Consider the following 13,167-nt stretch of genomic DNA (forward strand, 5'->3'; position numbering starts at 1 on the left):
CTTTTTTTTTTCATAGGAAGCTATGACTCGGTCAGCACAGGCCCAATGGAGGCAGCATCCAGCAAGGAGGAGAAGGTATAAAAGCTTGTTCCAAATTAGGTTGCAGCAAGAAGAAAAGATGGTGGCTGCTGAAGGATAAATCAAGCGTTCGCGTACTTTTGTTTGCGCACCAGGCACAAACAAAAGTATGCTGGATTTTAGAAGATACGTGCGTAGACGCGCATATCTTCTAAAATCCTGGATCGGCGCGCGCAAGGCTGCCGATTTTTGGGCAGCCAGCGCGCGCCGAGCCGCGCATCCTGTCACCGTTCCCTCCGAGGCCGCTCCGAAATCGGAGCGGCTTCGGAGGGAACTTTCTTTCGCCCTCCCCTCACCTTCCCCTCCCTTCCCCCTCCCTACCCCCCCCCCCCGGCCCTATCTAAACCCCCCCCCCCAACCTTTATCCATGGATTTACGCCTCCCGGAGGGAGATGTAAATCCACGCGCGCCAGCGGGCTGCTGGTGCGCCGAGACTCGACCCGGGGGCGGTTCCGGAGGGCGCGGCCATGCCCCTGAAACGCCCCGGGCTGAAACCACGCCCCCGAAACACCGCGTCATCGGGTCCTGCCCCCTCGCCACGCCCCCGACGCCCCCTTACAAAAACCCCGGGACCTACGCGCATCCCAGGGCTCTGCACACGCCGGCGGCCTATGGAAAATAGGCGCGCCGGCGCGCAAGGCCCTGCTCGCATAAATCCGGGCGGATTTACGTGAGCAGGGCTTTTAAAATCCGCCCGTTAGAGAATAGTCACTGCCATTAGCAATGGTAACATGGAATAGACTTAGTTTTTGGGTACTTGCCAGGTTCTTATGGCCTGGATTGGCCACTGTTGGAAACAGGATGCTGGGCTTGATGGACCCTTTGGTCTGACCCAGTATGGCATTTTCTTATGTTCTTACTCTCTAAAAGTCTCTCTTTTTGGCCTTGCTTAAAGTACTGTTATACTTTTGGAGTCCATAAACTGCTATTAATCAATAGGGAATAGTCACTACTTGGGATCCATTTAATGTTTGTGTATTTGCCAGGTACTTGTGACTTGGATTGCCCACTGTTGGAGACGGGATACTGGGCTTGATGGACACTTAGTCTGACCCAGTATGACATATCTTTTGTTCTTATGGTCTAAGTTTTAATTGTAAATCTCTCAATCTTTCCAATATTGGTCCTTGATTTGAGGCACATTCTTCTGGCATTTTTCTCATAAGGTTATGCAAAACGAAAACGTCTGCCCATAGCTTTTGAATTAAAACATGGCTCTCTGATGATGTTGTTGAGGTAGGTTGTCTAATGAGATGTTTTCTCTTGGTTTCTCTGATGAGAGTATTGGGAGTGATGATATACTAGTTGATGATATGGTCTGCTTTCTGTGCCTCCTTTCTCTTGTGTATTTTTTGTGACTTGAGGAGCTCGAGTTGCTGATTTCATGCACAGGTATGCTGTGTTGCTATAAAGAGTGCACCAGTGGCAGTGTTTTTTGGCATTGAGGATTGTGAACGGAGGAGGTAATTTTCAAAGGAGATATGCATGCAAATGTAACATTCTATTGTAGAATTTTTCAAAAGCCATTTACTCGAGAAAAGTGCACTTATGTGTGTAAATCCTATGGACAATTCAATGCCATATATTATAGCATTTTTCAAAAGGCCACTTACTTGAGTGAAGTGCATTTACACGAGTAAAACTCAAAATTGGGGTCTGAGGCTTTAGCAGTGGGTCTTCTTAGCATCAATGAATCTCGGTGTTGATCTTTCGGCACCGGTGATCTCCCGCACTGACATTTCAGCACTAGTGATTCTCTGCATTGATGAGTTTTGGTATCCAGTGCTGAGGGACTTTACTGTTTTGATCCTGGAGCCAATGGATCTCTATGCCGATATTTTGGCACTGTCTGACCAGTGCCGAGATTACTTAACACCGACGATTGATAGTGCTGGTGTTTTGGCATTGTTTCCACATTGTATTCTGAAGAATGGGAACTTTGACATTTTTGGATTCACTTCTTTGTGAGCTATTTTGTTCATATTTTAGTCAGAGCCCTTCCGGACATTCTTCCATGGGGGCTGAACTTTGTAGTATCCTGATCAGAGCCCAAGCATTTTAGATGTAAGTCTAAAACTGATATATTTTTCTTATAATTCAAAGTTCTTGAATGGGCTCTTTTTTCTTTTTTAATGAAAGATTTTCTTGTTAACATTACTTGTTATGGTGATTATTATTATTTTTTCCTTAGATGTGGTAGCACTGGAAAGAGACCTTTTTCTGCTGTGAAAAAAGAATGAGGAGCAGGTGTGCACAATGATACTAATGCAGGAAACCCTACACATGCTCCGAAGAGGTTTTTGAAACTTCTGAGCTTAGAGACAAAGCCCAACTTGGCATCATCAGATGACCTCACTCATATTGTGTGGCTGTATTGTTCTCCACGGAGAAAACATAACCATCATAATAAAACAATTCACTAACAAAAGGTTAAAACACTTTAAACTACGCCAATACTTTTTAGAGGGAAAATAATCCCAGCAGTCTAAAGTGTGAAATTTTGTTTTGCAAAATGGATTTTGTGTAAAAAGAAAAATCTTGAAAAATGCCATGCAAAGTGCAAAACTGATAAAAGCTTGGCATTTGCCATGAAATATTCTGCAAAAACCTTTTTCCAAAAAAAAAATAATTTTGCAATGAGTTGGTGTGATACAAAATCATGCAAAGCAGCTCATGGTGAGAGAGGGGCTGGAATTTGCAAAAATGGGCATGTAAAAAAAAGGCTGCACAAGCCCATTTTTGCAATAATAACTACATCTCAGAGTAGTTTTTTTTTGTTGTTTTTTTTTGATGGACCAATAGAGGAGCACTTCATGCAAAGTGGCACATGATCTTAAACGGACAATGTGGGCCATGTAAAGCCTCCTCCTGAAGCAAATGACCCTCCCCAGTAGACCAGTGGCCTCTCCACACTGACCCTCAGGGTGGGCAAAAAGTGGGGTAGTGGCAGGGCTTTATTTTTTAGAAGTTCCGCCCCATTCCCTACTCCTTGTGACCCTTTAACAAAATATGTAAACAAAATCTGTACCATCGCCCCCCACATGTCACCTCTCAAGCATACCTAATAGCTGCAGGGTCACTTGCTCCTGCTGCTCTGGCTATCATTTTCAAAATGACACCAGCTGACCGGATCTCCATATTCACTCTCTTCCATGTGGCCACTCAAGGCATCTGTTTAGCCCTCACTTAGTGCTTCCTGCACCTTATATCCCTCAATAGGTCTGACACCACCAGGACTGTCACCCCTCTTCAGATTCACAAAGGCTGCTTCCAAACTGCGAGCGAGTGTTCTACACCCGGCTACCAATGTCTCTCAGTGTGTTTTCATTTCTGGCAGCATGTTGTTGACATCATCACCATGGTCCTATATCTGTCGGCATGAGCAGGGTTCCCAAAAGTGCAGGCTGGAAGGTGATCATCCCGATTCCCTCTCCCTTTAAAGATGTCCTTGAAGAGTGATAATAGAGAGGGGAGTGGTAAATTACAGGCCAGTTAATCTTACTTCAAAAATTGATAAATTAATGGAGACACTTCTCTTTCTTTTCCTTTAGTAGAATCTTGAGTCCAGCAGGTTGTAGGATTTGAGCAGCATGGTTTTATGAAAGGCAGATCATGTCAGACAAACCTGATTGATTTCTTTGAATAGATGATCAGAGAATTAGATCAAGCTGGATTAAAAACAAGTTGAGTGATAGGCAACAGATGATTCCGGTAAATGGAATTCATGCTGAGAAAAGAAGGCTGGTTAGCGCAAGGTGTTGATGATCTTGTTGTGCTTCCCGGCCGCGCTAGTGCCGCGACCAGGCCTGCTCACCTGGCGTGCCCATCTACAAGCTCTCTCAATCCCAGCACTGCTCACCTGCGGTGTCCACGAGCATCCCCAGGCCCATTGGGGCCTTCCATCTCGCAGTGCTCCTCGCGCCGGGGCTTGACGTCCTCCTCTGCATCGGCCCCGCCCCCTAGCATGCGCACACACAGCTCTCCCGTCTTTAAAGGGCCAAGCGCGGGAAACTCACAGGCAGCGCCCGATTCTGACGTCACTTGAGCCCTGTATATATACTATAGCAGGGCTCAGCCACTAGCAAATTGCCTTGGCAATCGGATCGTACATTCCAGTGTCTCCTATTCCAGCTTCTCCTGTTCCAGCAACTCCTGTTCCTTCGTCTCTCCATTCCTGGTAGTATCCTTCTGACTGATCTCACGGTACTGACTTTTGCTTGCTCCTGACCTCATCTGACTGCTGCCTGGATCCAACCTCTGCCTGTTCACTGACCATGTCTGACCGCTGCCTGGAACTTGACCTCTGCCTGCCCTGACTACTCCTGGACTGACTACAGGTACTGACCCCTGCTTCAGCTGACCATTCTGGACTGATATTCTGGCCTTGATCCTCGCTATCCACTCGGACACTCTATTCTGGTCTGCTGTGACCTCTGGACATTCTTGCTTGGACAACGACCGCCCTCCCTTGTTCGTGGTGGGCACTCCCCTGTGCTTCCTCTCTAGGAGACCCTGCGAGGCCCACCTAAGACCAGGCAGCCCAGATAACCAAGGGCTCAACCTGAGGGAACCCCGGGTTGCTATTGGCGAAGCTCCAGCTAGCCTCTGTCTCCTCCTGTGCTCCGCCTCCTGGTGGCAGGCGCTCTCTGGGTCCGACCAGAGGGCTGTACCAATCCTGCACCAGGCCAAGGGTCCACCTCCAGCCCAACAGATCTGGCCTGTTGCTGGTTCTGTTCAATTTCTCTGTAAATGATTTAGCTCAGAGATTTGTGTTTTTGCACATAACACTAAAATCTGCTATAGTGTGGACATTCCTGAGGGAGTACACAAAATGTGGCATATTAGCCTAGGTTCAAATTGAAATCCAGTTAACTTTGATCAGGTAGGTTAATGCTTGAAACCAATAATATATTTACAAAAATGTGTTTGTGTGTGTGTATATATATATATATATATATATATATATATATATATATAGATATAGAGAGGCACACTGGAAGGATTCTTCTGCTTTGTGAAAAAGAAAAGGCTTTGTTTCCATGGGTTTTTCATATCTATACTAATAGTCACTTTTGAAAAATTAAACCATGGTATTGTTCTTGTACGTGACTCCTCTATCACCTCCAGTCATACCTGCTAGTTTGCTTAACATAAATCATTTTATTTACATATGCAGTCACTGCAGAACAGAAATGAATACAAAGTTCAGGTTATATAACTTTCTGATGCAGCCTCTTCAAGAAATAACACACTCACAGATGTGTATTCTGTTTTCACTGGGCAGTAACTGAGTGCTATAAAAATGCATTTAAACAAATTGCAGGTAGACCAATAATTCAAAATATAGCCAGACTTATAGGTAATGTGAGAGTTTTTACAAAGTGACTTGTCATCAGAGGATCTTTTTAACTTAAAAAAAAACAAACCCATCAAAAAGATTTTTCTTTCAACTTAATTTTCTAATGCAGACTTATCACAATTGCATATGACAATCTTGTTCTGCATCTGGCCACGAGATTAGAATAACAAGGCTATTCAGGAAGTAAATCCTTAAGCATTGCTCTTACATAGCAGAATTTGCACAGATAACAAGTATGGACCTTGTGTTCAGCAAGGTCTGATCACGTCACCTTGAATATGGAACTGGAAAATGCTTACAATATTTGTTTTTCTTAATAAAACTGAGATTTTTAATATGCACTTTTGCAGGGGTGGCCAACTCCAATTCTTAGGTCTGGTTTTCAGGATAACCTCAAATATGTATGAGACAGATTTACATGTCCTGCCTCCACTGTATGTAAATCTATCATGCATATTCATAGTGTGGATATCCTGAAAACCAAACCCCCTTGTGGCTGCACCCCTTCACTATTGCTTTTTTTTCATAGAAACAGAGAATATGATAGCAGTAAGGTCCATCTAGTGTCCCCAATGATTTTCCTGGTATAATGTCCCAGAATCCCAGTTGTTCTCTGGCTTTCTCCTTCACTTCTTTGCAGCTAGCTCTTCTTATCCCATACTTTCTTCACTTCCATTACTATTTTATTTCCATCACCTCTACTGGGAGGCTATTTCATGTATCCACTATCTGTTCTGTGAAGAAATATTTTCTGATGTTGCATTGGTTTCTCCTTTGCAGCCTCACACTGTGACCTTTTCTTCTAGAGCATTCTTTCCTCTGAAAAAAAGTTGCTTCTTGTGATTATTTACACCTTGATATAAAGGTATTCATTTTTAAATGTAATTCATTTTCCATCTTACGTGACTGGTCAGCCACTTCAAAGTGTATTACATTCAGGTACTGTAGATATTTATTTCCCTGTCTCTAGAGGGCTTACACTATAAGATGCTTATTTACTATAGGTTTTCTCCCATTCTATGTCTATGGGAAAATGCTTAGAATATGGGGCCCTAGGTTTGTATCTGAGACAATGGAAGTTGACGTGACTTGCCCAAGGTCACAAGGATTTGAACCCTGGCTTCCCTGGCTACACCTTCACTTGTCTTTCTCATATCTGCACATGTCTTTCTCGCTCTCCTCTCTTCTAAGATATACAGTACTTATTTAGGCCCTTAAATATTGTCTCAAATGGCTTTTCGCATAGACCCTGCCACATTTTGATATCCTTTTTCTGGATCACCACCGCTCTATCTATATCCTTTCAGGGTACAGCCTTCAGAATTGGAGACAATCTTTGGGAGATCTCATTGACCCATACAGAGACATTAGCACCTCCCTTTTTCAACTGCTTATGCCTCGCCTTATGCTCCTTCTTACTTTGGCCATTGCTTTATTAGATTGTTTCACTACCTTGATGTCTCTCTCCTGATTAGGGCACATTCATATCTTACTCTTCTGCACCCAAAATGCATGATTCTTTACTATTTTTGCATGGCATCTTAACTACCAAGCCTTCGACAACACCTCAAGCTTTCTGATATCATATCTGAATACTAGTCAAATTTAGATGTGCCCGGGCAAATCCAAAGGTGATTGGTTTTTGTTATATGGATGAGGAGGGATGAGGAGAGTTTTATCTCCTCAAGCTGCCTGGACACATTTAGATTTAATTGTATTTTGGAATTTCCTTTCAATGATCAATTTTTAGAAGTGATGAAGTGCTGTTATTTTTTGCATTGAATCCTATGGGAATATGGTAGATAAGTGTTTCAAAGTGTATGCAATTGAGGCAATGTGAGGATAAAGTTTGATCAGGTGTTTTCAGTTTCTTGTCTTTCATGTCTCCTTTCTCTTCCTGGTACCCTATGAAAATGGGGATGTCGGAAGGACTAAAGGGAGGGGTGGAAGCAGGTTTAGGGGCTCAGGAATCTGTCTGCTACAAGACACTGCCAGCTGCCCTCCTACCTTACTTGCGATTCTAAGTAGAGATGTGAATCGTGTCCTCGATCGTCTTAACGATCGATTTCGGCTGGGAGGGGGAGGGAATCGTATTGTTGCCGTTTGGGGGGGTAAAATATCGTGAAAAATCGTTAAATCGTGAGCCGGCACATTAAAACCTCCTAAAACCCACCCCCGACCCTTTAAATTAAATCTCCCACCCTCCCGAACCCCCCCCCAAATGACTTAAATAACCTGGGTGTCCAGCGGCGGTCCGGAACGGCAGCGGTCCGGAACGGGCTCCTGCTATTGAATCTTGTTGTCTTCAGCCGGCGCCATTTTCCAAAATGGCGCCGAAAAATGGCGGCGGCCATAGAACAACACGATTCCACGGCAGGAGGTCCTTCCGGACCCCCGCTGGACTTTTGGCAAGTCTTGTGGGGGTCAGGAGGCCCCCCCCCCAAGCTGGCCAAAAGTTCCTGGAGGTCCAGCGGGGGTCAGGGAGCGATTTCCCGCCGCGAATCGTTTTCCGTACGGAAAATGGCGCCGGCAGGAGATAGACTGCAGGAGGTCGTTCAGCGAGGCGCCGGAACCCTCGCTGAACGACCTCCTGCAGTCGATCTCCTGCCGGCGCCATTTTCCGTACGGAAAACGATTCGCGGCGGGAAATCGCTCCCTGACCCCCGCTGGAACTCCAGGAACTTTTGGCCAGCTTGGGGGGGGGCCTCCTGACCCCCACAAGACTTGCCAAAAGTCCAGCGGGGGTCCGGAAGGACCTCCTGCCGTGGAATCGTGTTGTTCTATGGCCGCCGCCATTTTTCGGCGCCATTTTGGAAAATGGCGCCGGCTGAAGACAACAAGATTCAATAGCAGGAGCCCGTTCCGGACCGCTGCCGTTCCGGACCGCCGCTGGACACCCAGGTTATTTAAGTCATTTGGGGGGGGTTCGGGAGGGTGGGAGATTTAATTTAAAGGGTCGGGGGTGGGTTTTAGGGGGTTTTAGTGTGCCAGCTCACGATTCTAACGATTTATAACGATAAATCGTTAGAATCTCTATTGTATTGTGTTCCATAATGGTTTAAGACGATATTAAAATTATCGGACGATAATTTTAATCGTCGAAAAACGATTCACATCCCTAATTCTAAGGCAGGGAAAAGGCAAGGTTTATTCTCCTCAGAAATAGACTTTTATTTATCAGATTTGACAGGACATAGCATTTAGAAAATAACAACAATTCCTATCTCTAACATCTTGGCCCCTGAGCACCAGTTTTCTCTAAAGAAAGTTCTGAATCATGGGTGGTAACAAAACATACGCCAAGTAAACAACAAGGGTGAGCAGTCCAACCAAAAATAATCAATGAAGAACCAACAAGGAAGGAAAACAACATTATTAATGTCCTTTATAACTTAAAACATTTTTATTGTATGTCAGGCAAATGTGTCAGCGTACCAACGTAGTTAATAGAAGCTTTTGTTGCCCTTCCTTGTTGGATTCTTCATTGGTAACAAAACATGCTATAAATCTTAGCCTTAGGGCTAAATTACTCACCCTGGGGATATCTCTGTTCACCTCTGAAGCAGGCTCTGTCTGGAGAGCTGGAGAATGATGGCAGGGGAGAGGCCTGCTTCCTGGGCTTGGTGCTAGGAGAGCAGGCAGGCTGTCCAGGAAGGAGGCTAGCTTCTGGCTCTGGTGCTTGCCGGCTGTCTGAACTTGTTCTCTCCCTTCACCGTCTGACTCCCTGTCACTCTCTGCACCTGAGCCAGGGTCTCCTCTCTCCGATCACCTGGCCACACCTAGTCTTCTCCCTTCTCGACAGCAGGGAGTGCTGGTCTGCCTCTGGCCCCCCTTTTGCTTTCAGGAATGCTTCGGCACAGGTTTCAGGATCACTCTCTGGATCCACTCTCCGGGTTTTCTCCCAGGGTTTGTGCCTCCTTTTCTCTTCCTTGCCCCCTTGTCTTATACTTTCTAGCTGATAATTATGCATAAGCTCATGCATAACCATGTGGTATGTGGAGGGTCTTTTGCTGCATTGCAGATCTTCTTCCCACTCCCATTCCTTTTGGGGGAGAACTGCCACGTTTGGATGCCAAGCTGTGTGTCAGAGTGTTTTCCTCCATCTCAGGTTGCCCCCCCCTTTCTTCCAAGGGTGGGGGTCTTTATGACCTCTGCACTCTGCTTTCGCTGAACCATGACTCCTGCTTATGCTTCAGTTATATTGTCCTTCTGTCTGGTTTCTTTATTTAAACAGGCCACTACAAACAGGCACATCTGATAAGGTATCCTTCAGTGTATCAGGACAAGGCCTCTTCATTTTCCAAAGAGACCAGGTTTTAAAGTTCACCTGGGAAAAGTTCCTTCTTCTTTCTTGCTGTGACAGTGTCTTTTGGGGCCTGTCAGAATTTGGCCTATACATGGCTATTATAATTCATATTTGGTGTTCATTAGTAAACATGAGATATCTCCCTCCAGGGAGAGACCAACTATTTAGTCACTTGTCCCGGGTGGGGGTGGGGTGAGGGGGGGGGGGAGAGACCCCCTTCATGGGAGGCTCCTCTTTGCATTTGAGAATAGCCTGGGGTTGGGGCTGGGCCCCTCTCCCAAGAACACTGCTATTCAGGATGAAGTATCTGATTGCCTGTATCGCTCAGTGATCAGACCTACCTCAGCAATGATAGAAGTGATCTTGAGAAACATGCCAATACCCTGGAGCCTGTCCATTTCTACACTAGTATGAAACTTCTGCATCTTGTATGTTGTGAGGTGGGGAGCAATGCTTGAAGAATCTTTGAAGTGTCACTTTTTTGTTTGAGAAGAACTATTAATGATATAAATATGTGTATGTGTGTAAGAATTCCCTCAAAACCGTGTTAGCTGTGTTTTGTTTTGTCAAAGAGAAGTTTTGTCAAATTTATTCATTCCAAGGACCTATTAGTAAAATTGTGCAGTGTCAGCTTCTGTCCATGGCTTTCCTAATTCAGGTCTTCCTGCATAGCTCACTATTTTCTAGCATGCACACGAGGGCTTAATGTGCATTTAAAGTTTCTTGTGTAAGCCCCAAATGTTTATTTGTGTACAATTTTCCTCTATTTGGGTACCTGAATGGCCCTCTTGCGGGCCAACCCAAATATATATTCATCTTTCCCTGAACTCCAGCCGCAAAATGAGTGAACTGACTACAAAATTGTTTTGTTGAAGACACAATAATTCTCGCTTTGTATCTTTGAATTACAAATTAAAGCAATAGGGATCAATTCTGCTTGCAGCTACTCTACGTACCTCAATTAAATTCCTTATTAATTTGGCAGTTTCTGTCAACTATTTCCAATATGTAGCGATGAAAATAGTTTAAATCGGTGTATTAAAGCATAACTTCATGGTCAAAGTTAATGTGACTTTTTCCAAGGAAGTCTTATTAAACATCAGGACCAGACAAGCCTTCCCCTTGTCTCTGTATCTGTTTATTCTACTGATGGAAATTAGAGATGTGAATCGGAATCTGTTCCGATTCCGGTTCCGATTCACATCGTTAATTTCTTTTTGTGCGGCCCGATCGCGGTTTTGTTTATCGGCTGTGCCCGAGCCGATAAACATAAAACCCACCCGACCCTTTAAAACTGTTCCCTTAGCTTTCACCACTCTCCCGAACTCCCTCAAAACTTTTTACAAGTACCTGGTGGTCCAGTGGAAGTCCCGGGAGTGATCTCCCGCTCTCGGGGCCATCGGCTGCCACTAATAAAAATGGCGCCGATGGCTCTTTGCCCTTACCATGTGACAGGGTATCCGTGCCATTGGCCAGGCCCTGTCACATGGTAGGAGTAATGGACGACTGGCGCCATCTTTAAAAATGGCGTGGGCCATCAAGTGCTCCTACCATGTGACAGGGGCCGGCCAATGGCATGGATACCATGTCACATGGTAAGGGCAAAGGGCCATTGACGCCATTTTGATTAGTGGCAGCTGACGGCCTGAAAGCAGTAGATGGCTCCTGGGACCCCCACTGGACCACCAGATACTTGTAAAATATTTTGGGGGGGTTCGGGAGGGTGGGGGAAGCTAAGGGAACAGTTTTAAAGGGTCGGGGTGGGTTTAGGGATTGTTTTGGTGTGCCGTTTTTCCCGCCCTCCCCCAAAACGATAAGAGAACCCCAGGAACAAAATCGTGGGGTTCTCTTATCGGGAGCCCTCAATTTCTGACTATTTTGAAAATATCATCTGATATTTTCAATCGTCCGAAGCCCGATTCACATCCCTAATGGAAATGCTTGCAACTGCAATTAGAAATCACCCTGAAATTTTAGGGTGAAGGAACATAAGCAATGATATACTCTTATTGTGCCAAATGCTATTACTTCTCTAAAAGCTTTGGGAGAGGTGACGAAGGATTTTAGTAAAGTGTCTGTCTATAAAGTTAACTGCACCAAATCTGTGATGTTGTCTGTAAACATTAGTGCTAAATTTAGGGCCTGCAAAGCTTCCCTTATAAATGGAGTAAAGAACCAAGGAGGTATCTAGTGGTGCTCTTCTCAGTGGATATGGAGATATGCTGTGACCTATGAATCTCTAGGAAGAGAGAAAGTGATTTTCAGATATGGCTCCCTTTTCATATTTCCTGGATAGGTAGACAAATCATTATTAAAATGCAAATCCTAGCTCCAGTTAATTCTCTTTTCTGTCTGTTACCATTAGACCTCCCAGAAAAGTTCTTCAGATACCTTTGTGGGAGTATTTTTGCATTTATCTGGAGAGGTAGGCAAATATATTCTAGTATAAAATAGAAGGGATGGAGGGCTATCAGTCTCTCAATATTGATCATATTCTTCAGCTTCTACACTGAGAAGAATAATTTTTTTTTGGGGGGGGGGGGGAGGAAGGACACTGGGTAAAAATGTAATGTACAGCTGTCATGACTGGAGCTTGCACACACATGATCTGGCTGCGCTAGAATATAACATCTTGAATGACTCCTAATCATATTATTTTATGATGTATTGCTATTTGTTCTATTATTTTTGAGGTAGATATCTAAAAGCACACATAATTTAGCCAAATAAGTTTTATCCAGCAAACTTACATGGGATATTCAGCGGCATGGCTATGCTGCTGAATATCGCTGTATTTGGCGTTACTTACATGGATAAGTTACATGGTAGGTTTAAATTATCTGATTAACTTAAATGGAGAAAACAAATATGGCTACTTATTCAGCTAAGGGCTAGATTCATCAAAATATCACATGTGATAGGAAGAGGGGTGTGGTTTATGGTAATAGCCTATTTATCGCAATGTGTGTTATCTTAGCGCTTTGCATAGGTATTACCACAAAGTTGTTAACTTTTTGCACTTTGCGGTAATACCATAATTGTTGCATTTTCTATCTGCAATGAGAGAAAGAGAGAGAGACTGACTATCTATAAGGTTCTTGTAGTAGTTAGCTATTTATACTACTATAGGAGGCCCACCTAGTAACTTGAGGTGAGTTTAAGTAGTAGTGTAGGGGTTAGGGGCACCTTTGACATGCAGAGTGAGATGTATGAACAGAACAGTGCACTCTTGTCAAGATTTGATGTGTTTCAGAGTGTGGAAACACACAACGATGAGATTTGTACAATGTTCTCTCAACCTAGCTTGATGGACTCTTTACGAAAATGCCATATGAGAAGTTGGAAAATGACCCTATGAATTAGCCTGATAAGTAGTGCCGCCTTGTTATGCCCATTGCCCACCCCAACTTATCCAGTTATTTAC

At 44.3% G+C, this 13,167-nt stretch overlaps 1 long non-coding RNA gene across 1 annotated transcript in view; it reads right to left on the reverse strand.

Annotated features, from left to right (window-relative positions):
- Positions 1-5,234: 5,234 nt before the first annotated feature.
- LOC115093799 overlaps positions 5,235-13,167 on the reverse strand; it is a 44,135-nt gene continuing 36,202 nt past the window's right edge. The window contains exon 3 of the long non-coding RNA XR_003857412.1: positions 5,235-6,256. This is a non-coding gene — a long non-coding RNA (uncharacterized LOC115093799). The remainder of the gene's footprint in view (positions 6,257-13,167) is intronic.

Source organism: Rhinatrema bivittatum, chromosome 6, assembly GCF_901001135.1.
Source record: "Rhinatrema bivittatum chromosome 6, aRhiBiv1.1, whole genome shotgun sequence".
NCBI classification, from domain to species: domain Eukaryota; kingdom Metazoa; phylum Chordata; class Amphibia; order Gymnophiona; family Rhinatrematidae; genus Rhinatrema; species Rhinatrema bivittatum.